The sequence below is a fragment of the Lagopus leucura genome, unplaced genomic scaffold (genome assembly GCF_019238085.1).
Source record: "Lagopus leucura isolate 7727_CA_CO unplaced genomic scaffold, USGS_WTPT01 Super-Scaffold_100021, whole genome shotgun sequence".
NCBI classification, from domain to species: Eukaryota; Metazoa; Chordata; class Aves; order Galliformes; family Phasianidae; genus Lagopus; species Lagopus leucura.
Genome location: NW_024962274.1, coordinates 9,465,716 through 9,480,891, shown reverse-complemented (window position 1 = coordinate 9,480,891; position 15,176 = coordinate 9,465,716). Strand labels below are relative to the sequence as shown.

At 36.3% G+C, this 15,176-nt stretch overlaps 1 protein-coding gene across 1 annotated transcript in view; it reads left to right on the top strand.

The window, feature by feature from the left end:
* CLSTN2 (calsyntenin 2) overlaps positions 1 to 15,176 on the top strand; it is a 183,995-nt gene that overhangs the window by 150,451 nt on the left and 18,368 nt on the right. The window lies entirely within an intron of this gene.

Sequence of the window (15,176 nt, the reverse complement as noted above, 5' to 3'; positions counted from 1 at the left end):
AAGGAATTAAAAGTAAGTTCTCTTTACAGAAATACAGAACAGACAGAATCCCTATATGTATCAGCTCAGCAGAAGGCAGATTCCAGGGATCTCAGAAGGTGGCTTAAATTCCAGGTAGACTGAAATATGGGGTCTCAGAAGTGAAATAGTGTAGTTATTGATATATTCTGTCTCAAGGTGGGAATAAGCTCACAAACCAAAGGCTTGTTTTAACAGTTTTCAAAGGCAGTTTGCTGAAAAGATACCACACGTGTTCAATTTTGCTTATACATCATGCTTATGAAGGACACAGTAATACTGTAGGAGTGCAAGGCTAGTACAATTTGGGCTTCCATGTAAATGAATGAGCTACTCCACATATATTTGGTCACTTCTAATTGATGCATACATGATCAGCGTGTGTGTCCAAAGGGAGACTATTAGAAAAAATGACAGACTTCAGCAGGAGGTGTGGGTGACGGAGCACTGGAACAGGCTGCCCAGGGAGGTGGTGGAGTCTCCTTCTCTGGAGATGTTCAAGACCTGCCTGGATGCCAACCTGTGTGACCTGCTGTAGGGAACCTGCTTTGGCAGGGGGTTGGACTCGATGATCTTTGGAGGTCCCTTCCAACCCCTACAATTCTGTGATTCTGTGATCTGCTGTGGTTGGGCAAGGGGAGATGGTTTCAAACTAAAAGAGAGCAGATTTGATTGTATGATTCTGTGGTTCTAAGAAGTTTTTTACAGTAGTGGTGGTGAGGCACTGGCACGGGTTGCCCAGAGAGGCGGTGGATGCCACATCCTTGGGGACATTCAAGGTCAAACTGGACCAGGCTCTGAGTGCCTGTTGCAGCTCTAGGTGTCCCTGTTCATTGCAGGGCAGTTGGAACAGATGGCCTTTAAGAACCCCTTCCAGCTCAAGTGGTTTTGTGATCTTTTGGAAACAAAACAGCTTCATGCTTCGTAAAGGAATTAGTCAAAATTCAAAATTGAACATAAAAGCTTCGATCGAGTAATGTCATTCAATTCTGGATTTCAGACTATGAAACAAATTAGGTGTTCGCGTTATTTCTGTTAAGTAGGAGGTCAAAGGATCTGCTGGGTTTTGTTTTTTTTTTTCTTACTGTTACTCTTTTTTGTTGAATGGTAATAATGTCTTCAGTTTGGCAATAATTCTCAGAGGCATTATCTCCCTAAGTATTTGTTAAATCTTGGGTTATATATATTAGATGTTTAAAAATACAGGCATAGGCTATGTAACACTTATATTGTTTTCTGTTACTTGAATTTAAGAGGTATTCAACAAGAAAGTCACACTGACATATGATAATGCAATATCTGCAGTATAAAGAAACAGAAATATTATATAAACCTTTGAAGTTGGCAGAGTAAAATTAAGCTTGTAGTATATATTCTGGCTAGGCTGTTAGTTTTTTTTGTTATTGTTTTAGTCTTATTGTTGTTGTCCTCTGACTCATCTTGATTCCACTTCATCTTTTGAAGAAGTTTGTTACCATGTTTCATTATCAGGAAGTGCATTCACCTCAGACTATTGATCGCTCTTTCCATTTAGAAAGAAACCGTTTCCAACCCTGATAGGTCTATGAAGTATTTTATTGAGCCTGACAATCTGTAACAATTCATGGCGGGAGGTATAATGCCTCATTCTTTCCCAGTGTCTGCAGCAATAGATTTCAAAGGACAAACCCATGCTGACAGTGAATGTGCTGTATTTCAGTGGCAAAGTTCTGTGCTTCATCCCTAAAGTTTCATTTATTGTTTTGTACGTACAAGTAACTTGTGTGGAATGTGTGGTCTGTAAGTAAGCATCAGTAAACGTCATACTGCTATATCTCAGAGCACCTTACGGAGTGTATCTGCCTCCCTTTAAAATGGCAAATGTTTTGGAAGCAGTGTGTATGTATCCTATGCTGCTTTTAGTCTATTTGTTGAAAAAGCATGCATGTGTAGCATGATCTTTTGAATAAATTTATTAATAGGTGTAGTTCAAATTCCCAAATTAATAGAGGTGGAACATTACAATTATTTTCGTCCATAAATACTACATGTACAGGATCTGATGAAAATACTAACCTTTGGTTTTAAAAGAAATAAGCAGGTTACTCCAAAAGTAAAGCCTGAAGAGCATTCTGAATACTATCAGATAGAGCAAATTCTCAACGACAAAACTTCAGTGTGGACACCACCATTAGCTTTGCATTTTCACCAGTGATGAACAAGAGCCTGCATGCCATGCTTGTAAAAATCTGCATGGCTGTCTGGAACACAGCTTGTCTTTCATATTGCTGTCACCACTGCTGGAACGCACCACCCACTGCCTCACTGTGCTTGCATCTACTGTTGGGTCTCCATAAATGTTCAGCAAGCATCAGTGAATGCCAATAGGTGCAATTTTTTTCTGCATGGAGGAATTGAGTGGCACACCTTTGCTTCATGCATCATAAAATAGGAGGTATTACTTTCAGAGCAGCCCTCATACTGCTTTTCTGGATTCTCTTCTGGCTCTACTAATAGGAGAAGCTTCCACTGCCTAAGTACTATTTACAAAGAGTGAAGTCATCTTTTCAATATAAATTTTTAAAATGTATTTAAGTATTCTCCAAATATGGAAATGGGGATAAAATGTTCCTTATTTTTGTTTTAGCATGATTTAAGGACTTGTTAAAATAAAGTTTAAACTGTACCTAGCATTTACTCACTTCTGTTGGTAGCTGTAGAGCATGCACACAGAGGGTAGCAATGAGCTTGGCAACTCCTGTGTCTTTTTTCGTTTTTTCACTTGTCCCAGCATCACAAATTAGCTAAAAGTGAATAATGTGAATGAGATTTAAAATTTAGTACATATTCATTTTATGTGTGGTGCTTCATGTTTGTTTGTTTACAGATTTATGAGCCTTAGTAATAGTCTTCACAGTATACAGTATTTTAAATGGATCCTGGATCTCCTACCTTTAGTGACATCTGTTAGTATGTTTTCTCCAGAGATGCACAGTGTTTGTTCCTGCAACATATTTGCCACAACTGCTTATCTAAACTTTTGGTGTGTTTCTGAGGAGGAATTGCAGAGGAAATGTTATGTGTCTCCTATTAGTCTACATTTAAGTCTGCATGTGCAGTGTGTATGGAGGCCATTTACTGATGAACAGACCTCTGAGCTGTCTGTAACCTGAAGGTATGATTATGTGAATTTTCTGAGAAGTAATGCTGCAAGCGGAAGAATGCCACATTGAAGCTGCCTACTGGCATTTGACTAGGATGCATACAGTTTGAAGAATTGAGATAAGCATTATATTAGAGTGTGAAGCTGCAGAAGCTTGTTGCTGTTGTTAGGACTGCACATAGCATATTTAGTTACTGCAGGGTTGTTTTTTTTCCTTTTTGTTGAAGTGTGACTGTAAAATCATGCAGTTGTTTAAAGCTGTGCATAGCTGTGTTAACTCTGAAATTCAACTTTTTAATTATACAGTTAATGTAAGCAGATGGTAAATACACTTGTTGCTGTCATCCGATGTAGTCAGATCAGGCTAAGATCACTGCAGCCAAGATCAAGACATTTAGGTTGTTTTAGCACCCAACAGGAAGATTCTCTGTAAAAGTTGAGGAAATTGGAAGTCTCTTAACTTAATGTGAACACTCAAATTTAACAGCTAAATTGGGTAAATAAAACCATTGCTCCTTCCTCTTGTCCCAAGTAGCTTGTGGCCTGTACATTTACTTTTCTATCCATGATGACAGAAGAGGAAAACCTGTAAGCATATGGTCAAAAATATCACTGGTGAGATCAAAAAGCATATAACTGGTCATGATGAGTCTTGGTATAGTAGGGTATGAGAAGCTGGACAGGTATTGCCTACTTCAGCTGTGACAACAGATATACCTACTTCTGATGTACACTGAGAGACGTATAACACACTCACCTTTTAGTTTCCTGCTGTGCTGATGCAATATGCAATTAAAGAAATATTCATCTGAGTACTCCTACAATTTTTTTTTTGTCTATTAAGGATACAGGATTTTAAGATGTATGGAATCATTCAGCTAGGGACCTACTGACACATTTTGAGTAGTTCTTTTGAGATTTACGTAAGTTCTGCAATGTTAGGAGCATCCAAAAAGCCTTCGTATTGATACCCTGTGAGTATCAAATATTTACTGTATGTAGTGTTTCAAAAACTAGTTTGAGGGAAAAACCAGTATGCATAATTAAGCTACAAAACCAACTTTGAACTCACAGCTTCTTGGGATGCTGATTTGCTGAGTGAATATTGAATATTTACTGTGGCTCTTTTGTTTTAATTTTCTACCATGCCATGTTTTATGTTGTTCTGGGAACTTTTTCCATGTAAAATGCATGAAGCAATGAATGAAGGTTTGGAAGAGTTTTATTTGTCTAAAGATTTCAACTTTAACTTCTTTAGCCACAGCTGAAAGAATACCTTATAAAATGCTAGGAAGTCTGATGCCTAATGACATTTTTGTACAATTAACATTCTGGTATCTCATAGACTCTTCCTCCTTCAGAACGATGAAAACAATTACTGAATGCTCCTTTGAGATCACTAATTTGGACAAGCACTTGGAATACCGGATACTGTTTTGACCTCAGAGCCCACTTAAATTTGGGTACTCTTATGCACTTGATTTCAGTGATGATAGAAAAAAGGGGAAGGAAAAAAAAATGAAAAAAAAACCGATACCATTGGTCTGAGTTGCAGTTCAGTGAAACTCTGTAAAAGTAATGAACCTTAGAAGGAAAGTACAAACAAAATGGAAACCTTAAAAAAAGGTTTGTAAATAATACCATAGAAAGCTGATAAATCCTTATTTAACTGACCTATTTATCCTGGCTTGCTAACTTCTGCTGAAATCAGGGTTGTCTCCTTCAGTAGGCAGTGATTTCTGACAGCCTAATGAGTAGGGAGTATTGCTTCTGAAACAGGTGCTGCTGCAACTGCCTCCTTTCCCACAGCTTGAACCAAGTGCAAAGAGGGGTGGCTCAATCCAGAACATCAGCTTCAGCAAAATTCACAGCACTTGTTAACTTGAGGGCAAGAGGGACAGAGAGAGAAACTATAATGACCAGGAAAAATGTAGTTAGTAGTGGGAAATAATCAAGCAGTTACTTCATGATCTCAAGATTATTTCTTATGTGGTCTTTTTAACAGCTTATACAAATTGTTTCACATTATATTAATTCCCAGAACTTTTCTATTATAATTGAGAGAATATCAACAATTTTATTTAATATTATAACTAACAGTAAAGAGTTTTCTTAGTTATGTTTCACTTCAGTAATTTATCTTCAGTTTTTGTCTCAGTTACTTAATATTGTTTTTTAGAATTTTTGTGTGTATTTTTGAATGCTCTTTGGTCATCTTTTTGTTTATCTTTGGATTGTTTCCTTTTTTTTTTAAGTAGTTTTTAAATTGATCTGTTTTCATACAAGCTGTGAAAGCACTGTCAAGTCTTTACTACTAGAATGAAAGTCTCACTGCTGGTTGGATACTGCAGATTGGTATAAGGAAATATTCCCATTGATTTTACAAGCTGGGGTTTATTCATTTTCCCGATTATTCCACATTGACATCATAACAACAATGTTCTCTTATTTGTACGTACTTGGAAATCCATAACTGTTCTGCAAACTCGTTTTCAAATTTATTTGACTGCAGGTTGTAACAAGAGGAAACGAAGCGTTGTGTGTCTGTATGCCTAGGTGTGTTCATATGAACTATACACACATACGTGTTCATAACTGAAAGTTAGGAAGTATGGAACTATTGAATTGTTTTTAACTTGTTCTTTTCCCTCCATCATAGTCTTGTCTTTCCCCTCTCAGTCTTAATGTAAAGTATTTAGAAATGGTAGAAATTATTCTCCTCTTGAAATAAGACGAGGCAGCTTTATTTAGGTGAACAATCAGTTTTATTTCAAAACTGAAAGTACTGTTCTGGAAAAGGACTAGCAATAATATTAAAAAAAAAAAAAATCTTATCAGGAGAAGCTATGGGATGTCTTTTAATTTGTGTACTTTCTTTGTTGGCTTTGTTGCATTATTTTTTTTACCCTTTCTTTTTCTTCAACAATTGAAGAGAAATTTACCATTCCTTTCAGCTTTTACATTCTGAGGTTTGGTTCCAGATAACTCCAGTGTCATATGCAATTGAAAGGAAGTTGACTTCATTAAATAGAGCAGCAATAGAGTGGATACTTTGATTACAAAAGAATACTGTGGTGAAAGACAGGGATCTGCTTGGCCTGACAGAACACCAGTAGCACAGAGACTCAAATCTATCTAGCAAAGAGGTCAGTGCTACAATTAGCATCTCCCCTGTAGCATATAGAGCAGGTAGTTTAGACAAATCCAGATAACAGATATTGGAAAATTCAGAGTCAGATGTATACTTGGCTCTTTTAAATTGATGCATAGTTCAGATTAGAACTTAGTCACAGTGATAAAATACTTGCCCCATTTGCCCCCGTGACTGCGGTGTTTTTGTTCATCCCTTCTTTAGATGAAAGGCATTTGTTGTTCTGTTAAACCTCAACATAAAATACACTACAAACTTTTGCTGCATTCCATCATTTATCTCAGGAAAATCAAAGATTAATATATGTCTTGCCTCTGTAAGTCTGGTACTAAATACAGACTCACTTCTTTTAAGTGCTTGCTTTTCCCTTCTTCCATGTACACAGAGGGAAAAAGGCTGAGGAGAGATGGAAAGGGCTTCCTTATATTTGTCACTGCGGGGTAAATTGGCATTTCTGGTAAAATGCAACAGTACATTTTTTATGTGAACATCAGTAGCTCTAAAGAGTACTTACTCACATTATGTAACTTTATTTTCAGGAATTGGTTTTTGAGCAATTAGTAGTCCTGAGGTATTTGTAGCTAAAATTTGTTAAAGAATGGTGCTTCCCTCACCAAATGTTCTGAATGATATAATGGACATCCAGGTTTTACTCTTTGACATGTCCAGTAAACAATACTGCATAATAAATATAAGAGCTGAAGGTATTTTAATATACTCTACCAATATTTTCTTATGGGTAGCAAACAAATCTTATGGTTGTTTGCTACCCTCTGTGATATATATTTTTAAAGAGAAAATAAATATCTAAATTGTATAAATATTAAGCAGAAGAAAAAGCATGGGCCAGAAAGTGAATAAAGATTTGAAAAACTGACTTTGGAAGGACAGTAATCAGGTAGGTGCTTATTTGCAAATAGCATTTACTTGAGCAGGCTGCTTCGGAAAACCCCTTAATTTTATACTCAGTGCTTTGTGCTGAATATTTTATATTGAAATAACTTGTTTCATAAGTTATGCAAAAATATCATTTTGTAAAATCAGTGTTAAATTACATGATCTTTAAAATTGGTGAGATGAAAAGGGCAAAGAGGAGCTTCCCCTTGACCTTTGTTCTTTTTTAAAATATAAAGTCATAGATGATATCTATTCCTTTGCTTAGCTTCCTAAATAAGGTGCCAGCATAGTGACATTTGGAGAGAACTTTTAGAGGTGTTGTTGTCAGGGTTTTGTGTTGTCTGTCTGTGGCATGTAAATTTGGTGCCTCATTTAGAAGTTCAGACTTGCTCCGCTGTCCATGGAGTCTTGAGAATCCTGTGGCTCTTGTCCAACTTAATAAACCCCCAGGAGATTACATGCAACCAAAGATAGGGAATACAAGCTGCATTCTAATTTCCTGACGGAAATTCCTATGAGAAAGCAATAAGTTGCTTAAGGCTGGCATAAGGAGCAAAGCAGTCTGTCTTTTACCTCCTCTCTGGTAAATGTACCTCTGACACTTAGCTGAGGTTCAAGGAATAAGGGGTTCATTTGTGTTCAATCTCCTTTACTCTACAACCAGTTGTATGCATGCCTTTACAATTTCAGAATTACATGACAATAAAATGCAAATATTGGAAGAAATGCTGTGTTAAGGTCTCTAAGACCTGATTCTAAGTAATAAATTTTAAACAAACATAGAAAAATCTTTATTTCATTTTCAAAATTTACTCCCATATATGAAGCTGACACGACAACATCAGATGTATTAGAGAAACCCAAGCGCCAGTGCAGATAGTAGTTATGAAAAGCTCCTTCGCATAGGAGTACAAATTACATTACCATAGCAGCTGTAAGAGGGGGTGATGCTCAAGTCTCATAGCATAAAAGCACTAGTCCAGAGCAAAGCAATCTGTTGGTTTTTTCTCCCTTCACTGCCTGCCACCATCTGTCAGAATGTCAGAACTTTTTCAGAGATGCTGTGTGATCAAATTTGAGCAGGATTATTCAAGATCCAAACTGCAATTTTTTGTATGGAGGATGAGTCTGCAACAGTATTCTGACAAACAAAAGCAGTGAACTTGTAAATTGAGATTCCGCTTTACGATCCATCGCCTGTTAATTTAAATGGTGAGAATATATTGATTCCTTTGTTTTTTTCCTACATACAATGAATTTTTCTTCCATTCTGCCTTAACTAGTGCATACATGCTTTTATCTACTGCCAGTTCAGAAGCAGGGCATATTGATTTTAGAGAGTGAAAAAAGTGTAATGTGAAACAGCTGCTAAAGAATAAATGTAGAAGGAGAAACCCAAAGAGATGATTTTGTAAAAACCCAGTACATAACATGAATATTGCAGAGCTTTATTTAAAATTTTCTGAAGAGGCTGTGGAGTTATTAGGGTGTTGTGGAATTGTGAGCTATTTGCAGTCTGAACAGCTCCACTTAGTGGTCAACCCTTTTCCCCTAGTGTTTAAATCCTTTTGAGTTCTGCAGTGCTAAATTAAATAAAACCAACATATCTGGATGTTAAAATTTAATGGCAGAGGGGGAGAACAGGCAGATAAGGCCTAATGCAACAGCCTATTACTGGGGCAGAATAAATAATGCCACAAGACATAGTGATTCATATTGCTAGATGAATCTGATTAGTCTGTTTGCACTTTGCTTTTGTTTATTTCCAACAGCTTTTCCCCAAAATGAGTAAGCTTGCTGATTATACTGCAGGAAAAAGGCAACTTGAAAATAAATTTTGACTGTAAAGCCTGCATGTTCACAACAGAAATATATTTGTGTTCATTGCGTTACAAAACAGGTATCCAGTGAAGTAAGCACATCCTGAATACTGAATTACATACTTGCAGGCTACACTACGATATTTATAGCAGTGTATCTTGTGGTGATGGGGGGAAAAAAGAAAAAGAAAAAAAGATAAATCATAAGGTTATCATAGGCAATGAGAAAAGAGAGAAAAAGTCAATTGTGCAACTTATTTCCCTATATCAGTTAATCAGTTTTTGCAGGTAGCTGTGCTTTTGAAGCAAATATATACTAAAAAGGTCAAGAGAGCAGTGGAATTATAGCAAAAGCAATGCCCCAAGATAATTTTTTCTTTTTTTTTTTTTTTCTCAAACTAATGTGCCATAGTAGTATTAGTTTGTGGATGAGAATTGACAACAGGAAAGCAGTTAATATTCTAGATGAGGTTCTGATGTAACAGTAGAAAACTAACTGAACAGTGTTTTTCAAGTTCTTGTTTATCAGACAGAAGCTACAGACCCCAGAATGGGACAAGAGAAAGCCTTGTCTGTGCTCACCTTTGGGCTGCCTTCATGCAAAACTCAGTAACCTTCTGCATAATAAACAGACTACATAAAGCTCTTAGGAAATTTTCTTTCCATTTGACATACGTAAATGTACAGCATTTTCTGGAGAAAAAGAAAAAATGAACATATGGAAATGTGCATAATGTTTTAGCTTTGTCTGGAAATTCACTGCCACATTTCCAAATTAATAGCTTGGTTTTCTTTTTCAACACTTTTGTTCCTACATTAATGTGATTCCTTAAGTCCTTGTCAGAGCTGCAATGAAACTGTCCTGAAGAATCTTTAAATCTGTTACCTTTGAGCTCTCTGTTTATATTCAGTTCAGTGCCTTCTGCACATTGCTGTAAAAATATTATTGTTTCTATCCAGAAACACTGAAGCCATTTAATGTTTATTTGATGTCACAAAAAAAAGGCAAGTGACAAAATTTGTAAATTTTACATAGCTCTTTCAGAAAGGATTATTTTGGAGATAGAAAGAAAGATATGGTATTCCTTTTTAAACTCAAAAATAATATCTCTATTTCTATTCAAATATGATCTGTGTTCTGTACTCTGAACAAGGGTAAGAGATGCCATGCTTTGAAGCAGGGGGGCTGCTTTCAGAACAGGGTAGATCTGGGTGCTACAACAAAATGGACAATGCTAAAGCATATGATCAAAAGGAGATTCCTTGAATTTGTTGTCTTCTTTCATGGAATGAGTTTAAAATACACAGCCTCAGTGAGCTCTACATGTTTACAAAGTTTTCCTGATGATGACCCGATCTACTCTATAGTGACATCCTTGACAATAAAGCGATTACTCAATGGTAAGATTTTTGCTTTCAATGATTATAATGGCTTCATCCAGTACAGAGTGATCTAAGTAAAATGTTTTACTCGTTGAAACACTACAGCAGAAAATAAATCTAATGAAGGGACACAGAATTCATCTGTAATGAAGAAAAGACAGCTCTGTGGTCTTAGAGACAGTTACAGTTCTCAATGGCCAGTACGTCCTTGAGTGACATTTCAGCATGCATTCATCAGTTCAAGCAGGATGGTTCATGTTATGGAAGGCTAGGCTGAAGAAACAACATTGCACTTTCTTTTTTCTTCCAATTTATGTCATCTCCATTGATAAGAATTATGAATTAATTAATCCAAAAGTTTAATGGAAATAATGCATAGAATTTCTCCATGAAAAGAAAAAGGGAGAAGGAAAACTAAATACTTTTGCAATTTCTGTCTTTTATTCACTTTCAATATGTTAAGTTCTGTGTTAGCAGACTTAAAACACCTCCAGGCTGACAGAAATGAAAGCAGATCTCAGATTGGTTTCACCAGCCCAGATGTTGGCAATGACTGCAACATTCTCTTTAACTAACCTTGTTTTCAGTTTTTTTGCACAGTAGTCACTGTCAGCAGTTCATCTCTTCTTCAGCCCAAGTGTACAACTTAGGGCCCCTGGAGGAGGTTCTCTAGCACCATTAACGTTTCCAATGGCATTTGAACATGAGCATCATCACAGCACTACTAATGTTCTCACCTAGCTTAGGATTTGCTTTGGCAAATAGATTCTTCTGAAACTATTCAAACTTGAGTCTGTTGTTAAGACTGGAATTAAGCATAATGCATGTGTGAGTGAAAGGTCCTGAGGCAATCAGCTGACCAGGTTGTGAGCAATATGTTAGCAAAGACAAAACTGAGAAAGGGGCAGGATAAAATCAAAGACTCCTGTAGTAGTGATTATTTTTTATTTTGTGTAAGTCAGTATTGAAGGTACTATAATAGATTAAATGCTGTAGGTGAAAAAATAAAATACATCAGATGAGATGGCAGCATATCAGAAATGTAAGAATGAGGCTGTAACCTAGTGAATAAGTTCCTCTGTTGCTGCGTGTAAATACCTGGCATGAAAAATTCTGTCAGAGAATGCAACTTAGTTAACTCAGAGCATGTACTGCTATGCTGATGCTACCTAATGACAGTGCAAGGAAAAAATGGGGAAGTTAGGTTGAAAGCATTATAGCATTTTCAAATTTTCCATTCTGTTCATTTCGTGGGTTTTTTTGTTTGCTTGTTTAATTTTCTCATTTATGTCTAGAATATGTTTGCAACAGAATGCCATGATTGAATTAAACAAATAATTTGGGATTCTAATACAAAATCTGAAGCAGATCTGAAATGAATGCACAGATTGCTGTATTCTTGAGACTATCCAGATTTCTCATCAAAAATGATATACAGGTTATCTAATCTTTCCATGAAAGGAATACAAATTTAAATTAAAGCTTCATTCATTTGATAGATGGAATGGAACTAATAACTACTTTCTCAACTCTAAAGGAATAAACCAAAACAGGCACTAAGTAGCACTGGCCGGATGTATGCAGCTCTTTGTGTGGCTGAACTTCTTGACTACTGAACATAGCTGGCAAAAGGGGCTCTTAGGAAGCCACTCAGAGGATTGTGAATGTTTGCTGTTGATCCAAGGCACTGGGGCACTTCTTGAAGTACAGGTTCTCTGTTGTATGTAGCCAAACAGATGCCCCAGGTAAGCTAACCAAGACTAAAAAACATCTCTGAGCTGTAAAGGGCATGTTCTCATGTGTGCATATCTGGACCTTATGTACAAAGTCATAAAAGAAATGCTTTGCAGACCGAGGAACTCTGTCTGACTGTCATGTGCTTCTCAGACCAGAGTAGTTTGATTTCAGTCCACTCCTAAGCATTCCAATATAAAGGAGAAAAAAACTGAGAGCTTTCATGTCTTGAGAAACTTTCTTCACAGGCTTGTATCTGTTTTTCTCTATTTCATAAAACCGTATTCCAGTGTAATGGTTTATAGTCATCACTGAGACTTTAAGATGGTTAATTGACTGTGATATGATTAATATGTTTAGAGGCAGACTGAAGCGATGAAGTGATTAGACCAGTTTAGCAATCCAGCAGTCTTCAAAAGCCAAGCTTACTCATCTGTAATTTTATCTCATTAGGATAGCTTTGCAAATTAGACTTTTTTTTTTTTAATAAAGTTCTTACTTGAGATGTCTACAATTTCTTTATTTGCCAAGCTAGTCTCTTTTATCATTTTATTTTCATTGCTTCACTGCTATCATTACGTTCTGTTGCTATGATGGAATGCACTCGGGAAATATTGGCATTCTATGTTAACAAGGTGAAGATGTCTGAAATAATAGCATAACAAATTACACTCCACAATTATTTATTTCTAATTTTGTTGGTTATACAAAATAGTACGTGCTGTTGAGTGGCTGTGATGTATTCCAGAGTTTCTTAAGTAATTCTGTTGCCATCTTGTAGAAAGTTTGTTTTAATGCTGGGACTCAGTACAGGTGCTTGAAGATAGTTCAGGGGATTATATTTTGTACCTGAGTACCTAAGCTCTACTGCAGTCATATGAGAATTAATAACCCAGGAGCTTCTGTGCTTTTCAAATCAGTAAGGAAGCTGAGATGTTAAATGCCTGAATTCTCATTTAAAAAAAAAAAACAAAAACAAAAAACAAAAACAAAACAAAAAACACCTTGTATTTAAGTGCTGCAGTTTAAGGAACAGCTCGCAAACACACAAGTAATGGTTTGAAGAGTTTATCAAGCTGTCTGTAATTGCTGTATCTTTTGTTCCAAAATGTATCAGAAAAAATTAAAGTGAGTAATTTGTTGACTGTGGACTGTTTGCAGCAGGACGTGTGCATTTTCTTGGAACCACTGGAGACCCACTGCTGGATTCTTAAATTGTGGAGACTGTGCAATCTCGTGTTTCCAGACAGCATTTTCTCTAGAAAAATGTCACTGCCTTATTGGTCAGTCACTAGAATAATCAGACCAGCTACACATTGCAATGCTTTTTATGTATATGATGGCCGCAAATGTTTGTTGTAGCCATGTTGAAATGCTCTATCCTTAAATATGAGGATTGCTTGCTCTCATTTAATAGTAGTTGGCTTGTTCCAACCGATGCAGCTTAAGGTTACAAGAAAGAAATGCTGTGAGGTGGTTCTCTGAAAAATGTGAAATATTAACCCCTGTCGTTTTTATCACACAAGGTCTCTCAAACTCAGGCACATCATTTATTTTGTTTTATATAAAATGGCTGGCAAGTGGGGCTATGATGAATCACAGTCTAATGATCAGGTCAGGACACTTGGTGAGCTGTTTTAACTTGAAAGACAGAACTGCATATCATATTCAAAATTGCTGTTTCTTCGATAAAGTTTCCAGTCTTCCAATTTATTTACTTTCAATTTTGGTTTCAGCTCATTTAACCTTCAAAAAATATTTGTGCTGTCTACTGCTTACACCAGGAAGACTCCAGCAGCCACTTTGCTGTATTTATCTCTTGCTGTGGATCTGTGATGTCTGCAGTAATAAATGTATCCATTTGAAATAGAAGTTATTAAGTTCTTGTTTAAGTGTCTTCTGGAACAAAACATTAGCTTTTGCTTCCAAAGGGCAGATACTGCAGGAAATAGATGTAACCTGGCCAAGGGCAGCTTTATGCTTAAATGTCACTTTTCTGCTTGCATCTATGAAAACAGCAAGGATATCTGCATTCAAGCACTTCAGTTTCGTGATACATCAGAACAAGTATCTCTGCAGAACTGAAAGCAGCATGACTGTAACTACTACTTTATTTCTAAAAGCATAGCCTGTCCTTCCAATTTGCTGTGATTTATTTATTTGAACTTTTAAATCTGAAAGATAAAGGAAAAAAAAAGAGTTGGATGAGTGTTGGTATTTGCACACTAGGCTTCTGTCTGCAGAGGCACTGATTCAGCTTGCAAACAAAATGTGACAGTCTTGCAGTAATCCCTGGTTGTCCTGTTCAGAAATTCAGATTTGACACTGATATTCTCACCTTGGAAGTACAGTGTAACTGTGGCTACTGCTTTTCAAAACTGATGCGTATCAGTGAAGCCATATGGATCCTCATTTTGCAGAATATCAGGGGGAAAAAAACAGACTAAAACAAGAAGCACAGGGAAGGTTTGGGTTGCCTGCCTGAGGCTGCTTGAACTCAGTTCATATGTGTGTGTACAGAGCACAACAGAAATCCTGGCATTGAACAGGACTTTTTAAATACCAGTGCAATAGTTAATGACAGTCAGTGAATCATAAAGTTGATAGTAATTAATCTAAGTGCTATGTATTTTCTTAAATGAAAGCTAAAAAGGACCTCCAGCAAGTGCCAAAACGTACCAAATACACACTTCTTACATTCAATTTTGTATTTTGAAAAGTTGATATAGATATTAGGAAATTAATTTTATGTATTAACAAAAGCAAGAATGCAACGCAAATCAATGGTCTTTTTGTTTGTTTCAGCCATGTCTTGTTCTCAAAGAGTGTGCTTTAAAATGCCTTTTTTACCAAATATATTTTGCGTATAATATATGCATTTATCACAGTAGTTTTATACTTTAATTTTAACAATGTATAAATTGCAATAACTGTTTCTTTTCTGAGTGCAATCTAAAAACTGTACAATTATAAAAGTGTATGGGATGTCAAAATTAGTCGCCAGTCACTAAATGCTAATTAATCTTTCTCT